Source organism: Suncus etruscus, chromosome 5 (assembly GCF_024139225.1).
Source record: "Suncus etruscus isolate mSunEtr1 chromosome 5, mSunEtr1.pri.cur, whole genome shotgun sequence".
Taxonomy (NCBI): Eukaryota; Metazoa; Chordata; class Mammalia; order Eulipotyphla; family Soricidae; genus Suncus; species Suncus etruscus.
In genome coordinates, this window is record NC_064852.1 from 113,167,584 (window position 1) to 113,182,440 (window position 14,857).

Below are 14,857 nucleotides of genomic sequence, written 5' to 3' on the forward strand. Positions count from 1 at the left end.
ATATTTTAGAGTGCTCCTATTTGCTAACAAAATAGTCTTTTATTCAAGTAGAAACAAATCCACTAGCTAGAAGCCCCCCTCATCAGTTCTACAAAAAATGCAAGCCACAAGCTTAAATCACATTCTCATATTATATCTTCCTATTATTTACCTTGATATTTGTTAACTGACTACCCATCATATAAATAAAGCAACTTCTAAATTTGCAACCAGAAAATAAAAAGGATTGATTTCCTCCTCTTCAAAGATTTTTTTTTTTTTTTTGCAGTCTCCAAAATATCTGGGGAACTAGAGGGAGAAAAAGGAGAGTAGGAGAGAGGAGGAGCCAAAGAAAAAAGAGCTAATGGTCAAAATGCATCCTTATAATAAAATGAGCTTCTTAATGGATGCTCACTACAGGAATAACATTAATTCAGTGTTAGGACTTTCACTGGAAAATATGAATGTCATTTATCTTTTTAACTGTCAGCTGCATTTCTAAAGCTCTGAAGTCGGTAGCTTCCAGGGGCCTTTTGTCTTTCTGCCATGGCAGGAATATCTTGGACAGCTGTAAGAGCTCTTTCTAAGCTATCTCTCTCCAAATCCATTAGCTAATTCAAGGAACCTAATTAGAGCTGCCATTTTGATGGAGCGTACTGAATGCTCCTCGCAAACCAGCAACACCATCAATGTTTATTAGAAATCACAAAACCCAAAGTACTCCATTCTCCATGAATATTAATGGGACCACAGCAAACAAAATATTTATTAAAACATATGGTTAATAGCATCAAGGTTTACAGACAGATCCTGAAAGGGAGAGAAAAGCACACTTTTGAATTGGAAGGCATGTGCCCATGAATGTACAATAAATGGATATTTATAGTTAAGTGGTGTGGAATCATTATTGGTACACCCCTCCCACTGGTCTGCCTTGGTGTTGCATCCTAGAATTCTGCAGCTCACAGCTGGGAAGACAGATGTAAGTCCAGAGACGTCTGAAGGAAGGGATTGAGGAAGCACTGTCCTCCCCATTTTCTTAAACAGTTGCTCAGTGCTGCCCCCCTCCCACTCTATTCTCATCCCATGGGCAAATGTCTGCTTCTTTCTAAATTCAGCAGCATGATTATATGGAAACAGAGACCTTTATGGCCCCTAGTCATCCATAAGTAGGCTCCTGTTCTTTTAAGGGTTAAGACATCAGTTATCAGACACTCCTTGTAATTGCAGCTGGAGGGAAATTGGCCTAAGGGGTATATAAGCCTAGCTGAAAGTGCTGGAACAGGGGCCTACTCAATTGCTCCTACTAGATGGTCACTGCTGGATGCTGAAGAAACTTTCCACCTGATTCCCTGTTCCTATTGCCTTTTGCTGCTTCTGCTACTCTTTCTTTTTCTCTAGTCCTTTCTCTGGCTGACTCTTTGCCCTGGTTCCAACTTCAGTCTCTGTCTCTCTGTCTCTCTGTCTCTGTCTCTGTCTCTGTCTCTGTCTCTCTCTCTCACCCTCTCTATTCTATTTTTTCTCTAGGGAGCTGGCTGCCAGGCCCCTGTCCTCCCTGCTTTGTCTCTCCTTCAATTAAACCCTGTTTCTAACCCTCTCTTGTTGGGGTTTTGATTGATCCTGACACAATGTAATGGCAGGATATGGCCTTCATCTTTTTTGGTTGTTTGTTTGGAGGCTGCACCCAAAAGTGCTCAGAGCATGTTCCTGGCTTTTTGATTAGGGATAATTCCTGGTGGGGCTCTAGGTTCATGTGGGAAGGTGAGGGTTGAGCCTGGTTGGATCAGTTGCATGCAAAGCAAGTGCTCTGCCTGCTGCACATATGTGTGTAGCTCCCTACATGAAGTTATTAACAAATAGAAGCAGTGATTTCTTACCCCACTCTGCTGCTCCCCTTTGTGTTTGAGTCCCCCCAGCTGTACTCAGGCCTTGCCGCCTTTGAGTTCAGAATCAATGTACCAAACTCAGAGTTTTTTCTAGGGCATGGTCCAGAGTCAAGTGTGCCCAATTCTCACACAATCCAGCTCTAGAAATGTAGTCTCACTGCTTGCATTATTCTCCTCTCTTAGTAGCAATTTCAGTACTTTCTTTGTTTTGAGGACACACCTGGCAGTGCCCAGACTGTACTTCTGACTCCCTTCTCAGAGATCACTCTTGGACAGACTTTGGGGATCATATAGGGCACTGAGGATTAAACCAGGGTTGGCTGTATGCAAAGCAAGTGCTTGAAGCCTTGTATTATCTCTCAATCCCACCCCCCAGCTTCTCAATTCTTGTTCTTCATTTGTTTCAGAGACACATCCAAAAATGCTTCAGAGCCTACTCATTACTCTGCCATTAGGAACTACTCTTGGCTGTTCTTGGGGGACCATATGGGATACATATTAGTGATCAAATTCGGGTCAGCCATGTGCAAGGCAAGTTTTCTACTTGCTGTCTTATCACTCCAGCCCTAGCTTCTCAATTCTTATCCATCCCCTTGTCTCTGTTTAAACTAACACTTCTACCTGTCATTATTTTTCTCCATTAGAAATTATAATTAAGGGCCAGACTGGCCTTCACGCCCAGGCCTGGCAACTCGAGCCCTGGGGGGGGGGGCGGTGGGAGGAGGAAAACTCCTCCCCTATGCATTTTCAAACTGGAGGGGGGGGGCTGCAATTGGACCCAGAGAGCGCACATGCCAGGATTTCTGTCCCTCTTTTACTGGTATGTCAGGGTCTCTGGGCAGACAGCTGGCCAAAGGCCTCCTGGACTGACCACTTAGTTCAGGAGACTGAGATCCCCCCCACGCCAGACTGGCCTTCATGGCCAGGCCTGGCAACTCAGGCCCTGGGGGGCAGTGGGAGGAGGGAAACGCCTTCCCTATGCATACTGGACCCCCTGCATTATTTCTTACTAATACTAATTTTCAAAACCATGCGGGCTCAAATATACTTTTTAAACATTATCCAAAAACGTTCTTTACCCTAGACTGTTCCTAGGAATGGAAACAGGATGCCCAAGAATTGGATGATAACACTCAAATAGACCTTTAATGTCTAGTCTTTGTGTGGACATGACTTTCCATACTGACTCCAAGCCTAAACCACAAACAGTGCATCTATATATTGTATATAGGCCCCATCATGTATTGCCTCTCCCCCACCCCTGTGTCTCTTCTACCCCATCATCTCCCAACCCTGATCCATTATCTTCCCCTTATTTAACCCTCTTTACCTTCAGTTCCTAACTGGGTAGACACCAAGACTGACCTTCTGCCCCAATAGACCACCATCCAGTTCCTCAGTGAAAGACACCCTCTCGGTCCCCATCTCATGCCTCAACAAAGAACTACAACCCACACGCCTGCTGACTCATGCTTGGTGGCCCCTCTTGCCCCATCAAACCATGGACTGTTGCATGATACCAGAATCAGCTTCAGCAAAACCCCTGGATCAAGGACAATATAGGATTCCGTAATGCAAAACATGTCTCAAACTCAACTATCACTTGTTTTCTTCAAATCCCTTTTTTTAAACCCAGTTTTATTTATCCGTTCTATTTTAATGTATACATATTTTTGCTATCCTTATCATTTTTGGTGCTGCGTGGTACAAAAAGCCTTTCTTGGCATAAAAGGGCAGATCAAAAACAGACCACAGAGACTGTGAGTATAACCTGTCATCCTTACCCAAAATAGCACCAGCAATCCTCTAAGAAACCATACGTTTTTGTATGGGCACAGTAAATTAGGGGAAACCATAGACACAGAAACAAGATCTTATCTTCTAGGGATAAGACCTCACACTTTTTATAACACAAGGGTGCCTTCCATCCTGAACATGTGTCATGTGGATACAACCCAGTCTCTAGGAGACTGGACAGCGTTAGTTCAACCACAAACCCCAGATCCCAGATGTAGAACTGTATCATTGGTAGAATTATAACACCGCTCTGGCACCTACTTGTACCAATTATGATATGACAACGAGGAAATGACAACTTGACCCAAGACCAGGTTGTCCTATCACCTCACCTAACACTAAATGAAAATCAGAAGATGCACTGTCCTTTGAATTGTGAAAAATAAGAGCACCATCTACAGAAAACGGACTTTGACAACCATGACTGGGCAGAACTTTTCTTGGGACCAATAAAGAAAACCCTACCCTAGGCTGTAGCGCAGGACTCTTATTAAAGAAAAAAAAAGAATTTCTTATTACAGAGGCCCATCTTGGACAAAAGAAACTGAGCATAACCCTCACATCCATAATATCCCACCCATGCTTCAGCTTAGAAACTGAATGAAAATAGGGAGCATATGTTACAGAAGACTGAACATAACAACAATGATGGAACAGAATCTCTAGAACCATAAAGACCTAGACCCTGTCCTAGGACCTGTGCAAATACCAAGACTGCTAGCTATAGTGGCCTCATTTTCTCATGCACAACTGAGAGGAAAGTTTCCTGGCACCACATAAAAAGCCCTTGGGATGAGATAATGAGTATCTATGGAGCCAGGGGTTGATTCCATGATGGTATGTTTCAAGGATGAAGAAGCCCTGAATCTCTTAGGCCACAGGAATTCCCATTTCCCCCAATGCTTACTGTGCCTATACAAAAAAAAAAAAAAAGTGGAAGGAATGCCAAATCCTGCCACTCCAGCACCCCTTCTTTTTCTTGTTTTGATTTGTTAGTTTTTACTTTATTTTCTTTTTTTTTCTTCCACTTTTCTCTTCCCTTTTCACTCCTGTGGTTATTATTTGGTGATTTTTTTTTCTTTTATTAGCCGGGTGCATTTTTTTTCTCTTTTTCTCTTTTTTTTTTTTTTTTTTGGTAGTTGCTACCAAATTTTTTCTTCCTTTTTTTTCTTATCCTTTTTATCTCAAACACCAACAGTATAGATATTCTACAACAAGCTGTAAAGTGGAGACCAGTTACACTAGTATTCTGGGGGGAAAAGGAGGGAAATATGGGATGCATGCTGGGAACAGGGTGGAGGGAGGACAACACTGGTGGTGGGAATGCCGCTCATTCATTGTCACTATGTACCATAAATAATTCTATGAAAAAAACAATAAAAATAAAAATAAATGCTTAAAATATTATTATTAAGGAGCTAGGGAGAACACGGGAGATCACTCCCTTGCACTGCATATGGTTCCTCTACTACCACATGGAGTGACCCCTGAACAAAGAACAGTGGAAAGCTCTGGGCATCACCTGGTGTGACTCCAAAACAAATAACACACATTTATAAATACATAATTAAGATATATCAATAGTATTTAATATTTTATTTTATTTTATTTTTGTTTGTTTTTGGTCACACCTAGCAGTGTTCAGGGATTACTCCTGTTCCTGCACTCAGAAATTATTCCTGGCAGGCTTGAAGGACTGTATGGGATGCTGGGATCAAACACAGGTCAGCCACATGCAAGGCAAATTCCCTCCACGCTGTGCTATTGCTCCAGCCCCCTTTATTTAAATAAAAAGGAAAACCCAAACCCACATCCACAGAACTTTTGTTATATTCAGACTAATGTCCAAACTCTCCTTGTGGTTCATGTACTTTGTCTTCAATGACTTGGCTCCTTCTCTCTACTTTATCCCTAATCATTGTCTCCTGTGCTTTGCATTTCCATCTTTTGTTTTTCTCCTTACCCAAGGAATTGGGGCTGGCTCTTCCTTCTACCTGAAACACAATCTTCTTCATGCATTTCAGGACACGTTTTTCCTGGCCAGAAGAGCCTACTCTGGTCACATTATTTGAAAAAGCCTCAAGTTACTCCTGACATGATGAACCTGCATTTTCTTTGCAGCATGGCCATTATAGGAACTACTCTATTTATTTGTTCACTTATATCAGTCTGTCTGACTTCCAAGAACACAAGTATGTGCGAACTAGGACCTTATATATTCCCTTCACTGCTGTGTTTCCAGAGTTGGAATCTTGCCTAGTAATGCTAAAGGATTATTTCTCTATCTGAGTAGATTCTTCGAGTCATTTATATAATAGTTATTAAATATCCACTATTTATTAGCAACTCATTTAGACACTGAGAAGTTAGGGAGTGATATGTCTTCTGTTCAAATGTCTTGTCTTATAGAGAAGGTCTTATGTCTTAAAGAGAAGTGAGACAATCCACAAAGCAGAGCCTGGAAAGAGTGCAGGGATAAGATACTTACTTGCTTTGCATGTACCAACCCCATTTGATACCTGCAACCATATATAGTTCCCTGAGCAATGCCAAACATGGTTCCCAAGCCCTTCGTTCCCACAAAAACAAGCTAGTGGAAAAATGAATCAAGTAGGTATGTCACCTAGATTCTCAAGATACATTATAAGTGGAGATGTCAGGAAAGGCCTCTCTTTTTTTTTAAACTAAGGGATGAATCACCCAGAAGCATCTGTATGAAAGCACAGAAGGGGTAGAACTAGTGCAATAGCTAAGGAAGAATGAATATGTTGAGCTGAATAAACATAAAGAGAGTGCAGGCTGTGAGCTGAATGCTCACAGCATAATGTGATTAACGATGACGTCAGATAGGTGTGCAAGACATATGGCCAGATCTGAGTAAGTTGATAAGATCCTTGGATTTGGCTTGGGATAAAATGAGACAATGCTGAAAGATTTTAAACCATAAGAAATATGACCAAATTTAAATAGTTATAAGAAAAGTCTGACTTTATTGTGGAAGAATAAGCTGTGGTTGGTAGACTAGACTAAGGGCGCCAGTGACAATCAGTGAGGGCAATGATGGTGGCCTGATTAAGGGGTGGTCAAGAAGGGACACAGGGGCTGGAGAGATAGCATGAAGGTAAGGCGTTTGAATCCAGGCATCCCATATGGTCCCCCGAGCCTGCCAGGAGCGATTTCTGAGCGTGGAGCCTGAGTGCTGCTGGGTGAGACCCAAAAACCAAAAAAAAAAAAAAAAAAAAAAAAAGAAGAAGAAGGGACACAGAGACTTTGATGCATTTTGTTCCAAGCACAGACTATCCTATGAACTTCTCCAAGAAAAAAGCACCCATGCCTGTTTGGAATTCACATGGCATTTTTTTTTTATGGGCCAAGCATGCTTCTGCTATGCAACTCTGCTACCTTTATTTTTACTTTAATCATGGCCTCCTCTTTCTCCTCCTTCTTAGTGACATTATGATTTTTTTCATCTGTTTTCCTCTAATTTCAATCTGTGCTCAGTCCCCTAGTGACCTCCTCAAGATAAGGAGTTTAATGATTCTTGCATCCTCTGTACAACTGTGTAGAAGTCTACCAGCCATACATGCAAGAAACAAGGTTTGTGAGAGCTAAAAAAAGAGGAGCCTGATTTAAGGATTAAGACTGAGAAGAAAAAGGCTTTGGAGTCATAATGAGAGTGACTCTGTGTCTGGAGGTAGGATACATAGATGGAAGAATGTTGGACATTCAGACACACCATTAGCATCTGCTTGGAGAATGTTTCCCAGTGGACTGGTTTGTGAGTTCACCATGAAATAAATGTTTGCATGTTTTTGAAGATATCACCATTACATCATATTTCCATGGCCTCCTGTTTCCGGTGGCAATTGCTATAGCATCTTGGTACCATCCAGTACTATAAGAATCACCTAGCGAAGCAATAATGCACTTGACTTATTAAGGCTTGTGGTATAAAGGTGAAGTGCAATGTATTATGGGAAACATTTCCCTGCTATCTCATACTAAATATAGCACAACTATTTTCAGGTGAAACTGGCCGGAAACAGAGAATGTGAAGTCACAAACACCTTGGAGGCAGTTGGCTAGCACTGTTTGATGATCTTTAGCTTGGAATTAAATTTAGCTTCTTGTCCTCATTAGAATCTGACAACCAGGCAGCTCTCTAGCATGATAAAAAAAGTTTTCTAATATACTTAAGATTTTCTAGCTCTCCATCCAAATAACTGAAATTTGGGCAGGGCTAAAGGGAGTACTACTAAAGAAAATGCTACTTGGCTGATCAAATATAGTCTTCCTCACTTTGTTAAGGTAAGGAAGGGATAGGGTCACTGTCCAATAATTCAGTCCAGGAGAAGACTTAGGAACCCATGCAAATTCACATAACAATACTTTCTATATTAATCTAGTATCTAATAGTTTATACTGTAATGTTTTCTGATTCATATTTTGAAGAGAAACTGGTTGGACCAAATAAAGGAGCTTGGGTTTTTGTTATTTTGCTTTGTTCTGTTTTCATGTTTTTCAGTGTAATGTGGATGCCCTTAGTGTCTGGCCATTTTTAGGCTCATGACATAAATTCAGCTAAAGTTTTTATTTATTAAAAGGCTTTTATATTTTATTAAAAATATAAATGAACAATTTACAATGGGATGTGGATAAGTTTTTACACAGAACTTGAAGGTCTTTAAGTCCTGGTGCGGACAGTTGAGGTAGAGTGGAGCTTTTTCAAATAAAATAGGTCCTTCTATAGTTTTTTTTAAATCCAACTCTGAATTGGGATATTAATGGCATTAAAGACCAATGATTGATGATCCAAAATAATTTTCTGAGGTACCACTGAACCAAGAGTGCTGGCCTTTGATTTAGAATCAAGGGTAAAATGATATAAATGCCCTCAGAGCAAAAACAAAACAAAACAAAACAACAACAAAAAAAACCCAAGAAAACCCTTTTTCTAGGACTATCACTTTTCTATTCACATGTCTCATGAACAAGCACCTCTTTTCAAACACACTCAGACTTGAGAAGCAGTAATTCAGGTGCATCCTAAGATGGGGATCAGTTGTTTCTCAGTCTGGTGTACTCTAGACTAAAATTATAGGAACCATAAAAATGGAATTTTTTCCTTCTGACCTCCCTAGAAACAAGTGCAAGGAAGAACGATGGAAATAATTTGTTTTTAAGAGATTCTGAGCAAGAGTTCAACAACAAGGAAAGATGTCTGTTTACCTCCACAGCGCTCTTCCACTGGAGTCATTTTATTGCTTTTGTTAAAAGCTGCGGCTCCAATTTCTTCACTCGAGACATTTAGACATATCTACAACTGCACACTTCAGGGCAACAGAACATTAAAAGAGGATTCATACAATTGAGGTATGACTCAAATTTTGTGGGAGATAGTAGTTAAGATGGCAAAGGAAGTAAGCCTATAAAAAATTTAGGAATAATGTTGCCATTTGCATCCTATCCTCGGAACCAAAAAGCATATTCAGAGTTTTAATAAAAATAGACAAGCTAAATTCAGTGTCAGTATGCTTATCTACTCATAAAATATTGTAGATAATAAATTACATAAGAACCTGAAATATATTCCTTAACTTTAGAGGGAAATGCAGCGAAGACCATATTGAAAAAGCAAATGTTTGCAGTGTTCAGGTCTCCATCTCCTTCATCAGAACTCACATTCTTGAAACTCTACAGTTTAGCCAACCAGGGACCCAACATACAGTTGCTGAATTCTATTGGAAGTACATCTTCGTATAGAATCAGCATTGAACTCACACATCAATAAAAAGAAACATGAAAACACCATTGCTAAAGCCAACAACAGATGTTTTCATTACACTGCCAGAATGCCCAAGGCAAGAGGTTAATAAGTTTGAGGGGGAAATATTAATTTTATAACCACAAAATAACATGAAACAAATGTCACAAGTAAAAGGTAAAATTTTCAGCTGATGACTGAGAAATGATTACTGCATTTTATAGGAAGATAAGAATAGATAATGTGGAACCACCAATCAAAACTTTAGTGTCAAAGTTATTTGTGTGCAATAATATAAGTTAAGAGGATACGTAAAATTCATTCATGATGGCAAACAAAAGAGTGGGGTTGGGGGTGGATATTTCGCATAGGAATATATATGTACATATATAAATGTACATAGTATATATGTACATTTGCAATCATAGGTTTATTAGACGTAACATCTGTACTTCTCATTTTATATTCACTCTTATAGTTCATTGCTTGGAAGAGTCACAAGACTTAGAAATTCAAATTCACACATTAAGCACAGTGGATTGAAAACAAATGGAGTAAGTTGCTTAGTTAACATGTGATTCTTTCAAGATGCAAGCAAACAACAACAACAAATTATTCACCATGCTACTTAATATCTATGTTAGGAATATGTTTAATTAAGCCATTTGAAATCAAGATGAACAAATGTGAAGTCTGCCTAGGTGCCCTGGTGGTTCACCCCACATTCCTCCCAATAGAATATAGTCTGGCTAAAGTGATAGATAATGGATGATTCTTCTTTCCACCACTTGTCCATTAGGATCAACCCTGCTTGCGGACACTGAACCTTTCAAAGACAAAGAACTGCATTAATTTTGTCTTTCTAGAGCATGCTTAATAAATCTTACACTGTCTGGTGGTTTTATTCATTTTCAACCACTCGACAGCTACTGTGATCACAAGTTTTAGAGAGCCTATTTTCCTGTGTAAAATTAACAGCCATAAAACAGGCTAAATGGAATATGACCAAATCAGAGCTCAGCTTCCTATCATGGACTTTCAAAAGGAATACTGAAAGCAGACTGGAGAGGATTTGTATGATACCATAAATTCAAACTGCTGCTCTGAATCAGAGGCATTCATTTCCTATCAAAACAAATATGATGCCATTTTATTTGCAGGAGAAAATGGTCTGCCTATCACAACATGCAGCCCTTGTGACTGAAGCTCCTCTTAGTCAATGCTCAGGACTTTTTCTTCCCAAGGATGCCATTTGTATTGAACCAAGTCCGTTCCTCATAATTTTTTTTCCTAATGGATCTCTACCCTACATATGTTGCAGGAGAAGAGAAAAAGCTAAGGGCAGCAAAACCAGCCATAAGTGCTTGGCAAATGATCTTCCTGAATCTGGACCTCATAAATCCTATAAAATATTATATTTCAACAATAGGCTGGAAAAGCTTTTTTCTGTGTAATGATAAAGCCCAGCTTCAAAATTTATAGTTTCATCTCAGAAATTGACTTTAAAAAGAGACGGACTTAACTGTCAATCAAGTAAGCCTGACAATAGCAAAAACGATGTGATCTTTCAACAGCAACTATATACTAAATATTAAAATTCTCATATTAACCTTTTCTAAAGGACTTTGCTTTATAACACATGCTGAGGTTAGTGATGATATATGCATTCTGGATTGTCATAGCAATGTCCAGGCCCCAGCGTGATATTTCCTTTACTACCAGGAGGGCCTTATTTCTCTAACATTGCTCACTCACATGTATACTATTTTATCTATCAGAGAGAAAGGAGAGCCAATTAATACCAGATCCAAATAGATATGGCTTATTTCAATGCATGAAAGACCCAGGTCTGTAATCATTGACTAACTTTTTGTCAAGGACATGATACACACTTGCATTCAAACACCTCTTGATAAATTCAAATAGATTTTAGGAGAAAGGAAGCAGAGGTTGGTTCCAATAAGTACTACTTATAGTAGCAAAGCAGGATCAAAAGAAAGTAAAAAACTTCTATTTGTACTTTTGAACAAGTTTAAGTTTTTACAAATAGTGTTTTATCTTATTAGGAAGCAAAGAAATTCAAAGTAAAATATAGACTTCCCTTTTGTTTTTAACTATCAAATTAGCAAAGATTTAAAAACAAAATTATACTATTAAACATTGTTAGAACTCAAATAAAATAAGATCTCTCCTACTTTGCTGATAAAATCATTATTGGCATCAATTTTTTCCTTGAAAATTTCTGGCCATACATTTCAAATACTTCACATATTATTTCCCTTTATAAATCTTAAGGAAATATTCTAGCTGTGTAGCATGATGTCTGGAGGTGATTAGCAGACAGCAATTTATAAAATAATTTATATATAATATGTGGATATAAATTTATATTTATTTACATAAATAAAACATATTTATATTTTTAATATAAAATTTATAAACTTTGAAACACATGGGCATATAGAAATAAGAAAAGATCACATATTAAGACATAGCAACAAAATGATGTTTTCAGCAGTCATTACAAGTGATGGTATCAAAAAGTGAACTGTCACAGGGACACAATATAATGATCAAAAGGCAAGATAGGAAATATATGTGTGTAAATGTTCCATGCTAATAAATTATAAACATTATTTAGATAAAATAATCCAATAGTGTAATAGAGAGAAAAAAAGACAAGAAATAGCCTAAAAACATCCTAAAATCTTACTGATAGGCAACTCTTGATTTTAATAAAATTGTTGGGAATATAATTTTTCTTTCTTTTTAATATGGTGGTTATTCAATTTTAATTACAGAATATAAATAGATTTATATTAAAGCAATAAAATTACAAAAAGGGTCTTTTCACTGTAGAGAACTCTGTGTTCTCTCTTGAACTCATCTCTTTCTCTTCCTCTCCCTTCTTTAAGTGAATTTCTTTAAACATAATTATTTAATAATAATTTAAGCATATTTTATATGTTTTTGTGGTTTATATAATATTTTATATGAAATATAAACATTTTAAATACTTATTTAAACAGAATTATATATAGATACATGTATCTATACATGTGTACACACAGAAGAAACACACAGTGTCAGAATTAGAACTCACTATCATGGAGGAGACATTTGGCCTGGTTACATGTTTTGGAATTTGGGGGACATACACCCTGGTGCTAGTGGCCACTTCTCGATCTGTCTTGGGATCACAAATCGTAGTGCCCAGAGAGCCATGTGATGCCAGTGATAGAAACAGAGTCAGTTACATGCAACACAAAAGCATGCTAAAACCTATTCTGGGCCACTGCAATGGATATCTATTCATGAGGTGATTTTGGAAATATTTTTTTAAATCTGACTTAGCTTCTTTATTGAACTCATTAAGAAGAACAGTTGGGGGAAAGATAAAATGGGAGCTTTTACTTGAACATTTTGTAAAAGAATACTGTAAATACTAGTTCACTTTACACATTTTTGTGTTGGAGAAGAATTAGAAACATTCCATGGAAGACCTGAGATTCATTTTAAAAAATTACAACTTGGCAGTGGGAGGGGGTTGTTTAAATTGAACAAAGAAAAGGAATATGTCCTCAATTATAAGAAGACAACTGAGGGGCCGGAGCAGTAGCACAGGGCATAAGGCCTCTGCCTTGTGCACGCTAGCCTAGAATGGACCACAGTCCAATCCCCCAGTGTCCCATATGGTCCCCCAAGCCAGGAGTGATTTCTGAGCGCATATCCAGGAGTAACCACTGAGCATCACCAGGTGTGGCCAAAACAAAAACAAAAATAAAAACAATAAAGAAGACAAACTGAACTTCAAATTTTAAAATTTATTTTTAAAGGGGCACCTTGGGACAGCCACAGAAAGAAGCATATCAGTGAAGCTTACCTTACTATAAATTTTATCTTATTCAGTTCTTACTAACAATGTAGGATATCACCAACATTAATGAGTGAAATGTGCCCCCTACTATCAGACAGCCACAAACCAGTAGCATATAAACAATTTGGTATTGTAAAATCCTCTAATAGGGCTTATAAAGAGAGAGAACATTTAGACACAACAGGGCAGAGATGAGATGTGACAACTTCCGTAACAGTGAATCTCATTATTTTGTTGGTCATTTGAGCAATAAACAGAATTTTAAATTTGCTTGTATTTTTCATAACTGATCCATGCAAAATTAACCTGTGATTTGAAAGGCAGGATATTGCAATGGGCAATATGTGAAATTGATAAAAGGTGTTCTCCTTTGATTGGTAGAAAAAGGGAAATGTTTAAAGTTGAGTAGTTGAACATGATCACAAGGCATGGTGGGACTGGGGGAAGGTCTGATCACAGTGGGGGATATTATTTGTGAGAGAGGTTGTAACCCAGAGTCTTTCTCAGATGGCTTCTCAAGAAGTCATCATCATTTACAAAAGGTCAAACTTCCAGCTCCCCAGAACCACTGCAACACTCATTTTTGGTTTCTATAGTTCATTCTTTGATTTTGTTTGTGTTTGGGGGATAAGTGTCATAATTTGTCATTCCCTGAAATCAAGTGACTACCCACATCTCTATTTCTGTTACTTTTCCTCTCTGCCTATCATTTCCAAATCATACTGTCATATGCTTCTCTTCTTTTCTCTGAGTCCCAGACTCCTAAATGAACAGACATTGACAATTAATTTCACTGACTCACTGGAATTACCCCAAGTTGCACATCTAGCCAAGGTTTCCAATAATGTCTGCACCTCCTAAGTGGGGTGACTTCTCGACATCTTGTTTTGCCCCCTCCCACTACCCATTTTGGTTTCTGGACTTCACCTGACTATGCCAAGTCTTAATCCTATCCTGTACACAGAGATTACTCTCAGCAAGCTTGAAGAACCAAATGGGGTGGCAGGCATCAAATGTGGGTCACCTCTGTGCAAAACAAGCACATTACATGTTGCACTAACTCATCTTCCTTTTGTTTTTCTTTTCATGACTCTCCTGGAAGCTAAGTGTCAGATATATTTTACATATTCTTCTATGGGAATATAAAAGGTGAAGTCTTGAGAGAGAAAACACAGCAAAGGAATATATATATAGCCTTTCTTTGTATGATCAATTATTGCTAGGTCACACATTACATGTGAGGTCAAATATTTATTATTGTAAAAGTAAGGTGGATTCTATAGATCCTTAAAAGTTGACGACAATGTACAAAAAGCCACACATAATTTTGTATTATGTTAAAAATTAAAAAAGCTAGATTTCTGCATTCAAGGTATATGTAGTTAATCCCCAAGTTATTTCCTCAGTTCTAACTTTTCTCACTCTTAAGAAACAATCATCTTAGGTCTCACCTTCAGAAAAACCAGAATAACTCTGAAAGTCACTAAATATACTACTTGTGTGTTCCTCTGTGCATGTTCATATGTATGTGCTCATGCGGTTGGTTTGATTTCC

At 38.2% G+C, this 14,857-nt stretch overlaps 1 protein-coding gene across 1 annotated transcript in view; it reads right to left on the reverse strand.

Moving 5' to 3' along the window:
• PARD3B (par-3 family cell polarity regulator beta) overlaps nucleotides 1–14,857 on the reverse strand; it is a 1,279,582-nt gene that overhangs the window by 157,454 nt on the left and 1,107,271 nt on the right. The gene's annotated exons all lie outside the window — the stretch shown is intronic.